This window comes from Artibeus jamaicensis, unplaced genomic scaffold, assembly GCF_021234435.1.
Source record: "Artibeus jamaicensis isolate MK-2021 breed Jamaican fruit bat unplaced genomic scaffold, CSHL_Jam_final contig_685, whole genome shotgun sequence".
Taxonomy (NCBI): Eukaryota; Metazoa; Chordata; class Mammalia; order Chiroptera; family Phyllostomidae; genus Artibeus; species Artibeus jamaicensis.
The window spans coordinates 33270217-33283497 of record NW_026521924.1 but is presented as its reverse complement, the minus strand read 5'-3'; the positions used below and the strand labels follow the sequence as shown (position 1 = coordinate 33283497).

Here is a 13281-nt window from a genome sequence, read left to right as displayed (position 1 = left end):
CGCTGGAGCCTCTCTGTGGGTTTTCTCATCTTCTGCACGTGTGGGGTGCTGGCTAAAGACCCCTGTTTTCCTGTCATGGTAACCCCTCTCAGTCAGGAGGGGCCGTTGGAGGGTGAACTCAGGGAGACCCCTCTGGGCAAGCAGCTGGCACCTCTGACACTCCAGGAAGACCCACGACATGGGCCCCAAGTCAGTGGGGAGTTGGTGCTTTGGTTGGCGAAGGAACTTGGGAGCCGTTGCCCCATTTTCTGGATGAGAAGGCTGAGGCTCAGAGAGAAACAGCTTTCCCAAGGTCACGTGATGATCTGATGGCGGAGGCGGACTCCTTCCTGCCTTCGAGGGGGGCCCAGCTGCAGACTCACTTTCTCGGAGCCTCCAGCCGCAGGCAGGCATGTGTGTGCACAGATACAGTTTATGCAAGGTTGGGGGGGGCCGGCATTTGTGGAATTGGCCGTCACCTGTTTGCTCGACACGTAGTTAAGCTCTGAAGGAGCAGGGGACGGAAGGTGGTGAATGCAAGGGGCTGGGCTGGACTCTAGTGGGGGAGCAGACAGCAGACCTTGTGTCCCATCCCTGTGGGGACAACCACGTCTCCAGACGTCCCCTGGTGGGTAGAATCGCCCCCCGTGAGAAGCAGCACTTTAACCCCAGGTCTGCCCTGACAGGGCGGAGTGCATGTGAGCAGCTGACAGCCTCTTCATCTGCCCCATGGACTCGGTGACAGGACTCCCCACAGGGATGTGGGAGGAAACACTTCAGGCCCTTAGCACAGCCCCTGGTGGCTGAAACTCTCCCCCCACTGGGTGGCTGGTGGGCAGTCACTCCGCCACTCCCCCATCTAGCCGGGGCGCCCTGGGCCGTGGGTCTGGGCCACCCTCCCAGTGCCAGGCCCCACAGATCACTGGGGGCCAACGCTTGCTTCTCCTGCGCCAGCACAGGGCTGGGCATGGACCCCTAGAGGCAGAGGGACCGGTACTCGTCAGAGACCAAATCCAGCTCAGGCCAGGTGTCCAGAGAAGCCGGCGAGTGGTCTGTGACTGAAGGACACTCAGGGGTCTCCAGACGTCTGTCCGTCCACGGAGCTCCTGACTCTGCTGTGTGGGGTGGCCGCTGAGAGCAGAACGCAGAGTCCCTTTATCATTGGCAGTGCACTGATACTTTGCAATGAGGCTGGGTCTCGTTGATACATTGTATTGGGGATATGCCATTGTGCTGGGGGTATAAGGACACTTGGATACATTGTGTGGGGACAGTTGATTGTACGGGGACATAATGATACTTTCTATTCAGGGAACCAAACTGCCCTCCCTCCCCTTGGGAAAGAACTTGGAGGTTTTTCACTTGTTGCTTAGGGGAAGCCCATAGGGGCCAATGCTTCGAGGTCACTTAACATCTCTCTTCGTTTCTAAATTTTAAGTGGCATGTTTAGAATTGAGTCTTCAAACCTGGGATCCAGACCTGCAGGTTGGAAGCTGACAGCGAGAGATGGTTTCATTTGGCTGGCTGCGGGGGCCAGATGGCGGCTGCTGTGAGCGGGAGACGAGCGGAGGCTGGCGGGGGGAGCGGCTTCTGTCTCGGCTCTGACCCTCCCCCTGTAGCCAGCCAGCCACCCTCCCAGTGCCAGGTGTCACGAGGGCCCTGGGGGACGGGACCCTCCAGGGGACGGGGCCCTCCAGGCTTTTCACCTTAAAAACAAAAACTTTATTTTGGGGTCACTGGGGAACTGCATGCAATTCTAAGAAATGAGACAGGGAGAGCCTTTGTGCACAGCACCCAGCCTGCCCCAGGGGTAACGTCTAGGAATAGACAGTCAGGAATGGACATTCGTGACAAACCATCAACCTCGTCTGGGTTTCCCCTTTGTGCGGGAGCACCATCCTGTCCTGGGCATACGCCACAGTCAGGTCACCTGCTCACCTGTCAGAGAGCCCCAGGCCACCTCCCTCGGGGGCCGCTGCAAACGGAGCTGCTGTGAGCATTCACGCACAGGGTCCTGTGTGCTCGGGCGCCTTCCTCCTCTGGGACCAAACCCAGGTGTGCAGCTGCTGGGTCCTGGGGCATATGGGTGTCTCGTGTTTGGTTTTGTGAAAGACCCTTTCCTTTCCATGAGCACCTGTTCGTCCTCTGGTCTCTGGGTAGAGATGCGTATGGACCGGGGACTTGGATCCCTTCCTCCTTCGAATATTAACTGGGGGCAGCATATTGCACCAGGTGTGGTGTTAACCACCTGGGTTACAGTGAGAACGAGATACACAAGGGCCCTCGCGTGGAGCCTTCTTGCTGGAGAGGTGAAATCAATAATAAACAGAGAGGCAAATGAGTAAAGAGGATAACTTCTCTCTCTTTTTTAAAGATGTTACTGATTTTTAGACAGAGGGGAAGGTGGGGAGAAAGAGAGGGTGAGAAACATCATCGTGTGGTTGCCTCTCGCACAACCTGTACTGGGAGGCCTGGTCTGCAACCCAGGTGTGTGCCCCAACTAGGAATCAAACCAGCGAGCCTTTGGTTACACAGACCGGCGCTCAGTCCACTGAGCCACACCAGGCAGGGCAAGAAGATAGTGTCTCGTAGTAGCAAACAACATACGCTATGGTTTGCTACATGCCAGGGGCTTTCTAGGCAGTTTAAAATCTTCCATCAGGCCACTGAGGTGGGGCCAACATTTTCTCCATGGTGCAAAGAAAGGCATAGAAAGAGGCATAGAACGCCAGGATGGGGCAGAGCTGGACGGTCCAGGCCCCTTCCCTAAACCCTGCATTGCCCGTGCGGCCAGGACAGGCCATCAGGAGATGCAGAGTGAGGTGAGCAGTGAGCGCATTGGGGATGCAGTGACCAGGGGGCCCCCCTGAGGTGGGCCGTGCACAGATCCCAGGACAGATCTGCACGTGCAAAGGTCCTGGGGTAGGAATAGGAAAAGGCCAGCGTGGCTGGAGAGTAGTGAGCAAGGGAAGGCAACGGTAGGTACGGACATGGGGTTGAGTGGGCCTTGGAGAGTTTTAATCAGAGCGTGAGTCAGTAGTTCAATTGATGTTTTTTTTAAAAAAAGAAAATTGCTGTAGCTGCTACCTGCAGAATACATGGGGGGAGGGAGTCAGGACTCGAGGGAGGAAACAGGAAGGTGAGGGAGGGACCAGTGGGCGCAGCTTCTGCCCTAGAAGGCTGACTCCTAAGTCTGCACCAGCCTTAGCCTGAGGACACACCCGTGGGCACCTGTGTGGGTGGCCAGCACCCTTGGGAGTACAGTCAGGGGCCAGGTCTCCACGGCTGGAGCCCCTGAGCCGCTGTCCCCTGGCTCTGGCCTTCCCTGGTGGGAGAAAGCACCCCCACCCCCACCCCCTTGAACGTCTACACCCAAACCTTGTTTTCCTGTGTTCGCCTGTCTCCAGATGGATTTTCCTGGCTTCTCGATTTTTCCTGCTATTTCTCCTCCCTCTGCCCACACCAGCTGTTACCATGTAGACTGGCTTTACCTGCTCAGGACCAGCCACCCCAGCTCCTTAATGAAAGCCCGCTGTCGTAACCGTGGCCCCCGTGCCTTGCCTGGTCAGGCGGGGCCGCCTGCCTTGGACCTGAGGGTGGCTACCGCTCGTTACCCCCTTGCTGGGTCCCAGCCCGTTTGGGGAGAGTGTGCATGTGCAGTCGCTCTGCAGCCCTGGGGGGCTCCCCAGTCAGCCACTGCTGCTTTGCGGTGGAGAAACTTAGGCAGGGGGCCAAGGTCACACTTGCGGGATTCGAATTCAGAGCCGGGCCACACTCAGCTCCTGCAGCTTTGCCACGCCTGCTTCTGGGAGCTTGGAAGAGGCACCTCCAGGAGCTTCTGCTTCCCTCCGAGAAGCGCTGGTCAGAACCTGGGCCTTTCCAGCGTCTGGCATTTTCCGTTTCTGGAAAATGCTGTGTCGAAAGGAAGTGACAGAGCGCTGGACTAGCCTCGCCATGGGGTGGGGCCCCTGGGGTGCGGACCGGCAGAGGCACTGGCGTGTCTGACGGCTTGTCGCTGCCCCCTGGTACTCATGTTGCCTGGCACCTGGAAAGGAAAGAGGGAGAAGCTCGAACAGGGCGTCAGGCGGACCCTGGACAGTTCGGACTCCGGGCTGTAACACACAGACAGAGACGCCAGAGTGGCAAGCCCCCCAAGACAGCAGGAGACACGTCCGCAGACGGACCAGAGACAGACACGCAGAGGCAGTCAGCGGGGCCCGGCCCGGCCAGGTGGTCCGTGCAGGGGCCCGATGTCCAGGTGTCCAGCGTTGCTCCCCGGAACCTTCCTCACAAAGGTGTTAACAAACTGGCAGCGAAGATGCCCCATCCTGGGCCTGGGCTGTTCCTGGGGACCCCGGGGACTCTGTCACCGTTAGGTGGCCCTCTGGCCCAGTCTGGCGTCTGGAGTACTCGGGCCTTTGCCATCTGCTGCTCCTTCTAAGAGGTGACAAGGTCTGGAGCAGGGGGCCACCAGGAGGGGCGGGTTGTGGTTGGGCCCTGTATGGAGTTCTGGTCTGTTCTGTCACAGGGCACAACGGAGGTTAGGTGGCCTGGCCACGTGACCCGTGTGAGCGCAGGCCTGTGTCTCCCTCTCCCAGCCCCAGATTCTGTGTCCCTCAAGTAGGGGGACAGTAGGACCGGGACCCTCTGGAGAGGTGCGGGGAAGGGTCGGTGAGAGGACCGAGACCTCTGACCCCGGAGGGGATGCGGCTGGTGCTGGCTTCTGGTCTCCAAGGCACAGCCCTCTGCTCGGGCTGCGGTGCCAGAGCAGGTTCGGGGCTGCAGCCATAATCAGAGTCATTTTCTTACTCTTCCGGAGGCTGGAAGTTCAAGTTCGAGGTCCTGGCACACCGAGTTTCTGGTGAGACGGCTCTTGCTGGCTGGTAGACAGTCATGTGGCTTTTCCTCGATGTGTGCGTGTTGCTGCCTCTTTTGGGGATAGTCACCCTGCAGGATCAGGGCCTCCCCGTTGCAGCCGCGTTTAACCTAATTACTCCCTCAGAATCCCCCTGCCTTCAAATACAGCCACACTGGGGGTTTAGGCTTCAACCAGTGAACTTGGGGCGACACAGCATTCAGTTCATAACACGGGTCCCCTTTCCTTCTGACCCAGACAGAGGACTTGGGTGGGCGGTGGGAACGGCCAGCTCCGAGGGGTTTCCGGTGAGCTCAGCACCCAGACTCAGTTTTCCTCGGATTCTCACCTCGGCTCCGTGAGTTTGGCCTTGTGGTTTGAATAAAGGTGGGAGACGAGCTAGACAGGTAGGTCCGCACCCCTGCTTCTCCAGATGAGGAAACTGAAGCACAGAGTGAAAAACTTTCCTCGTGTCCCAGGTCTGGCCACTGGCAGAGCGGGGGTTGGATCCCGCCAGGCCAGCTCCAGGGTGCTGCTAACCACCGGACCACGACCCTGCCCTGTGCTTACAGAATTCAGGTCCGTTCCTGGGGCCCGGGGAGCCTGTCCGGCCCTCCCCACCTCCTCCCAGCCCTCCCGACAGCTGACCTTGGCCGTCAGTCCACCTCCCCCGGCTTCTGCCCTGGCTCAGACCCAAAGAGCTGGACCCCTCTGGGTCCTGAAAGAGAAGGGCACCCTGGGTCAGCGGGGGACCCCTCCAGACGACGGCTGCCCGGCGGCCTCAGGGCCACTCCAGCACGCGGCCGGTCGATTGAGGAGCCATTGAGAAGCGGCTAAGTAGCGGCCGCATTGTGCCGCCCGATTCAGAGCGCGCTTTGTGTCTGAGAGGCCTGGAAAGGGAGCCGCCGGCTCACCTCCCGTCTCCTGGCGCTGCCGTCCCCGCTCGTGTTGGGAAACACCAGGCCCTTGAAATTCGGTGATTGAGAGAAAGAAACATCTGCTGGTTTGCAAGGAGCACACGGGGCCTCCCAAGTGGCGGGAGCAAGCGTGCCTCGCATTGTCAGCCACACACAGGACCTCGCACACACACACACACACACACACACACACAGAGGCCTGAGTCTTTGGGGCACGCTGATGAAGACCGCGTTTAAATTAGAGTGACGGCAGAATGTGAGCAGCGCAGAAACACAGGAAGGAGGAAGTGTCGCTGCCCTTGTCCAGCAGTAGCCCTCATCAACAGTTTGGTATTTATCCTCACGTCCGCTCTAAAAATGGGCTTGCAGTACCGAGACTGGTCCAGGCTCATTATTTTGGCCCAGCAGTAATCGCTGACGCCGGTGCCTCTCAGCCAGGGCGACTCTGACCCCCAGGGGACGTGGGGCGACGTGCGGGGTGATGGCGCTCTCGACCTGTGGAAGGGAGAGACCAGGGGTGTTGCCGGACAGCCTGCGTTGCCCAGGATGGCTCCCCGGCAGGGAAGGGTCCTGGGACCTGGGACTTAGGTACCTTTTTAGTGGCCCCATTGGTATCCATGATGGGACAGACTAGAGTTTGTGGAGTGGGATGTAGGTGGTCTCTGGGCTTAAAAAATTTTTTAAGCCCTGCTGTGCTGTCTTGATAAATCTCTGCCTTCCAGCCCTTCTGCGAATTTCCTGTTAGACAACAATGGTGGAAGTTAAAACCGCTGGGTTGAGAGGTAGCGTGCATTTTTAATCTTGACAGGCACGGCCAAAATGTTCCCCCCAAGAAGGTGGCTGTGGCCATCAGCACCACCACCGGCAGGCGACTCCCCTCCGCACGGGTCCCCGGCTCTTCTGAGTTAACTAAACGGACGCGATGCATTTTAAATGCCTTCCCGTTGCCCCTCCGACGGGCCGCTGACGGAGCAGGCCTCGCTCTGCCCGAGAGTTCCCTCCGTTCTGCCAATAGCTCTCGAACGGTGATTGATCCCGAGCTGACAGTGGGTGTTTAAAGACGTTCGAAGCCGGTGACAGTGGAATAAAAACCCCATTAGCTCTTTCCATTTGGATAATAGCAGGGAAGATAAAAGGCAGCACTTTGTCTCTCCTTATTGAGGGAGCACTTCATCACGAGGCCCCGAGATGATGGCACAGGCCCTCTGCTCCCCCTCCAGTCCTCGGCCCGCCATCTGGTCCCCGCTCGAGCTTTCAGACTCGTGGCCACTGCTGCCGCCCCCTCCAAGGCCACCTCCCAAACGTGACCCTGGGATGTGTGGGGCAAAGCCCCAGAGCTTGGGCCTCAGAAGTCAGGGCCGGGTGGCCCTTCACCAGCCGAGGCGAGACGCCTTCCCGTGGGAAGGAGAGGCGCACGCCGCAGAATGGGTGGAGTTCGTCATTTATCTGAAAAATCCTTCTGGCCTGGTCCCGTGTTGTCTAATTCTCGTGTCTTGACTGTGTATGGTCCCGTGGGCTCTGGATGCTTCCACCTGTGCTGGGACAGCCTAGCGTGGGGCCTTCTCTGTACGCTCTGGCTGGGGGAGGAGACGGCATGTCCTGGGTACCCTTCCTCGGGCGCCCACAACAGAGGGGGAGATGAGTCGGAATTCAGTGGGAGGAAACTGAGGCAGGGTGTGCTCGGGAGCCCAGCAGGGAAGTATATCACTCCAGTGTGTGCATGCGTGTGACCAGGAAGGACGGAAAGGCTGGACACGGCCTTTAGGCAGAGGGAACGTTGTGAGCCTGGACTGTCTTCTGTGGTCACATGTCAAGAGGAGGACACCTGCCTCCCTGGAGTGGCCGCCCGCCCCGTCCAGTGTTGAGGACACAGCAGGTCACTGTATCACAGGCCCAGCTGTGGGTCTGGCCATGGGGGCCTCCCTCTCCAGGTGAGGGGAAGGCAGGCCCAGGGGACCATCTGGCACCTGGAGCCAGGGACACCTGGCGGGCTGGTCAGGCACCCTCCTTGCCCCACAAGGGCACTCCCAAGGCCGGTCAGAGGCCACGTGACCTCTGGGCTCCACCACCCTCAGCCTCAGGACAAAGGCCTTGACACCCCACCCTGGAAGTGCTGCCAGACACCAGTCCCAGACCCAGGGGACCTCCTGGGAAGTGCCACAGTGGGAGCCGCTGTCTGTTTTGGGTGCCGCTTCCGTCTTTTTCCCTCTGGCTCTGAATGTAAGCGCAGGTGCGTGCAGCGAGCCCGTCCTTTGGAGGGGCTGTCCGGCTGGGGGCCTCCTGGGGTGACCACACCTGCCGGTGACCATTCCTCCAACACATTTACCGTGTCTCTGCTCCAGGCCAGGTGCTGTTCTCCGTACCGGGGACACTGAGAAGAAGCAAAGAGTCGCTTCAGGTGACGATGGGTATTCAAGGGGGCAGGAAATGAACGGTTAGGCAGGTCACAGACAGCATTCCGGTGTCATGCCGCGGAGAAAAACAGCAGGCACGGGACGTGGGGCCTGGGTTGGGGACAGAGTGCTGTTTCAGACGGGGTGCTCGGGACATGTCCTGGGGAAGTGACCTTGGAGCAGAGCCTGGAAGGTTAAGGTTAAGGTAGCAAGCACTTGGATGTGAGGAAAGGTCATTCCAGGAGGTTGGCGGGGCACATGCAAAGGCCCTGGGGTCGGGCCAAGCTTGGTCCTTTCACAGGAAACGTGAGAGGGAAAGGGAGAGAATTCTGGGAGAAATACCTGTGGAGGTGAGTGCCCAGAGTGGGCTTCCCTGGTCAAGGTCACACTTGAAAGGTTCGAGGGGCTATTTCGCTCTACAGAGGTACGGACTCCTGGTTTGTGCTGTCCATTCGCCCCGGCCCTGGCAGAGGGCACCCGCGCTGCTCGGCCTTCTCCAGCGACCGTGGATTTGAACGTCCGGGGACCCCTTCGGGAAATGCCAGCTCCAGAGGAACTCGTTCGTGCGTTTCTCTCCACAACTGTGAATCGGGGATGGGGTCACCCTCCATTTCTTTCCCCCGACCCCCGACACTGATGGTTGGCCCGGGGCCACCGTAAGTGGCAGAGCCGGGGTTCAGCCTCCGGAGCGTTGGAGGCAAACCTCAGGTCCCTAATCTGCACCCTCAGTTCTGCTGTGAGCCGCCCCGCAGGGGGCCTCAGGCCCTGGCGCCAGGCACGGTGCAGGCGGCGCGTGACATGTTCCCTCCTGGACACCGATGACACCAGATGGCACCTCAGGGTTACGTGTTACCTGACGGGCGCTGGGCACTCGGCTGCGTGTTTGGTTCAGGGTGAGCACTCAGTACGCAGCGCAATCTGCTTTCGAAAACGGAGGAAGCTGGCCCCGGCTCGCCACCCACCTCCACACCCCTAGGGGCGGACCCCCGTGTTTTTTAACCCGTAACCGATCTCACCCAAAGAAACGAGTGCGCCCAGGGCGGGTGATGGAACGGCACCAAGAGCGATCAGAAAGTTGTGTGTGGGTCCATTTGATTTGAAACTCTGGGGGCGGGGGTGGGGGAGCTGGGTTCTCATTCAAATGCAGTGGGCGGGGGAGGGGGAGTAAATGCAGTAGCTGGAACCCCAGGCAGGCGGGGGCTCCTTGGAATGACAATGAGGCCCGCCCTGGTGGGGCGCATCCACGCAGGCCTAACGAGATCAGATTTTCATAAATTTCAGACGGTGCCGATTCCTAATTCCTCGGCGTGCGGCCGGGAGGCCAGACAGGGCAGCCTGCGCCGGCTGCTTGTTAACCGGGAGGCATTGCCGCCTGCCCTGCCACCGCCGAGCAGACACTGTGGGGTGGGGTGAGGGGTCGTCTGGTCCAGAAACTTGCTGCGTGCTGGCAGAGCTGGGTGAACTCTGACCCAGGTCCCCGCGGCCCCCGCTGGGAATCGCTCACGGGGACCTCGGAGGCCACTGCCCCCCAGGCCGGGGCTTTGGGCACATTAGCAAACTCCACCAGCCAGCTCCCCGTTCGCAGGTGCGACTCCTGCACTTGATTTGGTGGCGGCTCGTTACCAAGAGCAGGGTTGGGGGCGGCATGAGCCTGGACTCAGAAGAAGCCCATCCCTCCCGTCGCTGACCTGACCCAGAGCCAGGGGCTCCGGTGGCAGCACCTGCACTGTGGTCGCCGGTGGAAACCGCAGGCCTCATGCCCCGTGGAAACCTGCCAGGTCGTGTTTAATGCGGTCGGATCCCCGGGTCTCGAATGTAATCCGGTGTGTTCTTCCCATATCACAAAGCTGGTGGAGCTTCTTGTAACTCTTGAAATAATCAGTTCCTTTTTCAGCCACAATTTTAATTTTCAAGACCATGTTCTGAGAGCCAATCCCGGCTTCCCGTGGGTTCTGGACGGCTCCCTGACTTGGCTCCTGGCCCTGTGGGGGCCCATGCTGCACCCCAGGGTGGGCGTGGGAACTAGCAGGGGGACTCCTGCCCTGGGGGGGTGCTTGGCCACAGGTGGTGGCAGGGGAGTGTCCAGCTGTGTGCGAGTTTGCACCGTGCCCTGGGCGGTGCCCGCAGCTCCCCCGAGGGTCTGGCCGGAGGTTCCTTTGTCTCTGTCCTGTGATTTTCCTCTGTGTCGGCCAGAGAGACGAGAACCACTGGCCTCAGGTGCTGAGGGGCCAGTTTCACTGGGGGGCCCCCTGTGGTGGGCGATGCTCCCGCCTGGCCACCGCACCCTGAACACGAGCCCTTTGCCGGGACCCACGCTGTTTTGGACCTTCTGGAGCCCTGGTACGAAGGACCGCAGGGTGTGGCGCGGTACCCCCTGGGCTCCGTGGCCTTCAGCCAATCCCCTCGCCTCTCTCAGCCTCAGTTTCCTCACCTGTAAAGGGGCTGAGAGGTCACGTTCATGTCTGTGTCTCGGAATGACAGTTGGGATTTGATGTTTGTAGGATTTGGGCCGTGCCCAGTACGTGGGGGATCAGGGGTGTGTGTGTGTACGTCTCACGTCTCAAAGTGACCGCGGCTGTGTCAGCAAGAGTTGGGCCGCTCTGATGAGGGGGAGGCACCTGTTGGCTTGAAATTATTCACAGAGAAAGAGGACGCTAAGTTACATTAGAGTGACGTGCTTTGCACGTGGGAGATGGCCTTCGTCCCCCCCAGAACCTGCTGCATCTGTCACCCACCCCAAGGGGGACAATCACCAAGGACGGTGACAGAGCTGCTTTCCCGCCCTCCCCATGGCCAGCACACTTGACCCCAGAACAAAATGAGAGAAAAGGGATTTTCTTTCCCAAAGGCTCTGTTCTCATAACTGCGTCCCCAGAGAAGAGATCCGTGGTCGTAAGTCCCTGGTGGCCTCGGATTCAGCTGCCACCCCAGTGACCCTTTTGAATGACCGTGCCCCAAGCCCCCAGCCCAGGGACAGAGCCAGCAGGTCACACCCAGCCTGTCCAGGGCATCAGGTGGGAAGAGGGGTGCCATTCGTCCCCACAGGGACATCGAGAACTGTGACAACAGTGACGATGGAGCACCCGCTGCTTCCTGTCCTGTCCCAAGCTCTTTATGGGTTGTGCTGGGCGCTCACAAAGGTGCAGGTGCCCAGGGCCACACACCTTGTTGGCAGGTGCGGGGGGCGGGACCAGGAGTCCTCAGAGGTGCTGGGGGTGTGGGGAAGGGAAACTAACTCATACTTGGGGGGGGGCGGGGAAAAGTTGCAGGACAGGGCCCTTTGCCGTCGTAGCTGTCTCAGGGAGGTGCATGGGCCCGGCCCCGCTTTTCTGGATGTGACCTAAGGCAGCTGCTTCCCAAGCCTAGTTTGCTGGTCTGCAAATTGGGGGGGGGGGTGACAGCGCCCGCTTCATGGCTCTGGTGAAGAGAATGCAAAGCTGGACCAGTGCTTCGGTTGTGAGTCCTGTGGCCATCAGTCCTCTGGGGACTAAGGCTGGGGGAGGGGGCCGGTGGTAGGAACCACCTCTGCTTGTACCGTACAGGACACTTGGCTTCATGTCCCGGTGCAGGGGAGGCCTGTCAGATTGGGGAAACTGAGGCAGGGTCCGCCTCTGCCATCAGCAGCTGAGTGACCTGGGACTCCTCTCTTGGCCAGAAGTCCGGAAGCCTCCCACCCAGTGCTTTAAAACTCTCAAAACGTGTTGCCGGTTTAGAGGTCAGGCAGCTTCACAGCCAGCCTCTAGAGTCCAGAGAGGCGGGGAGGCGTGGCCCCTTGGGGCAGCCTGCCTGCGGCGCCGCCCTTTCAGCCTGCTGGGCTTTCTACCAGCAGTGCCTGGGTGGGGCGGAGTGCGGACTGGGGACCCTGGTGGGCACAGCAGCACTGCCAGGAGCGCTGTGCTCATTTCTGGGGGTGATTCCTCGCTCTGGACACTGGGTCCCAGAAACCAGACCCTCCTGCCTTCTGGGCCCTGCTCAGCTGGTCTGTGTAGATGTGGGAGGTTCCTTCCCAGCTACTCGGTCGGCTGGTGCCTCTTCCGTGGCCCCTGGCGGCCCCCACAGCCTCTCACCTTCAGCCATAGCCACCATCTGGACTCAGCACCAAGAAAAGAGCACAGCCTGGCATGGGCCCTGCAGGCCACTGGGACGGGGACAGAGGCACCCCACAGCCCTTTCTCCTTCCCCCCAGGCTCAGCACCAGCAGGGCCCCAGAGGCAGCAGGGGAGGTGCTCCGGGTGCCCACCACCGGGTCCGGCTGGGGTGAAGAGTGCGCCGGGCTGGGGGAGGGGGTTGCCGTCCCCTCTGCGGCGGGAAGCCGTGGGTTTTGCACAAAGCAGGCCTGTGTGTCTCCTGAATGGGTGGCTTTATCCCGGGTCCTCACGGGCAGGACCTGGGCCCTGTGGCATCACTCCAGGCTGCCGGGCCCTGGACCAGTCTGCCTGGGGAGGAGGAGGTGTGGCCGCCATTACTGAGGTGAGGCCAGAGGCCTGGGCTTTGCCTAACCCAGGCCACCCTCCCAGCAGGAAAGTGACGGCGTCTTGTGGGCGGTGGAGACTTGCCGAGTTCCTGCCGGGCAGGGCCCCGCCTTCTCGGAGCTCAGTGTGTCACCAGAGTCCCCGGCCAGTTCCTCTTCCCTCCTGGACACTCCCGAGCAAAATGGAGACACGGTCCCACCCATGGGCCAGACCCATGGCCCAGGGATCCAGACCAAGTTCTGGGACCAGCGAATGGCCAGGTGGGAGAGGCCACCAGCTTCGGGCCCGTGGGCTTCATCCCTGAGTTGGTCACTTGCCCTGTGGACGGGATGACAAGTGTAGCCCAGACATACGCTCAGACCCGCACAGGGACACTCAGCTGCGCCACTGTTGACCAGACCATTCTTCACGCTGGGACATTCTGTGTACATAGGAGGCCCTTGCCTGCGTGATGCCAGGAACGCCCCTGGTTGTGACAGCCACTCAAGTCCCCAGATATTGCCACATGTCCCCTGAGGGGCAGACTTGCCTGACCTACTAATGGTGCCAAGTAAACTTGGCACAGTGGGGCAGACGTATAATGTGTCATGAGAAGGGAGGTGTCCTGGAGAGCCAGGGAGGGACGGACGAAGGGGTCAGGGCCCCCAGAGCACGTGGATCCTGTA

General features: G+C 60.3%; 1 protein-coding gene across 1 annotated transcript in view; it reads left to right on the top strand.

Annotated features, from left to right (window-relative positions):
- PMEPA1 (prostate transmembrane protein, androgen induced 1) overlaps nucleotides 1-13281 on the top strand; it is a 45051-nt gene that overhangs the window by 24644 nt on the left and 7126 nt on the right. The window lies entirely within an intron of this gene.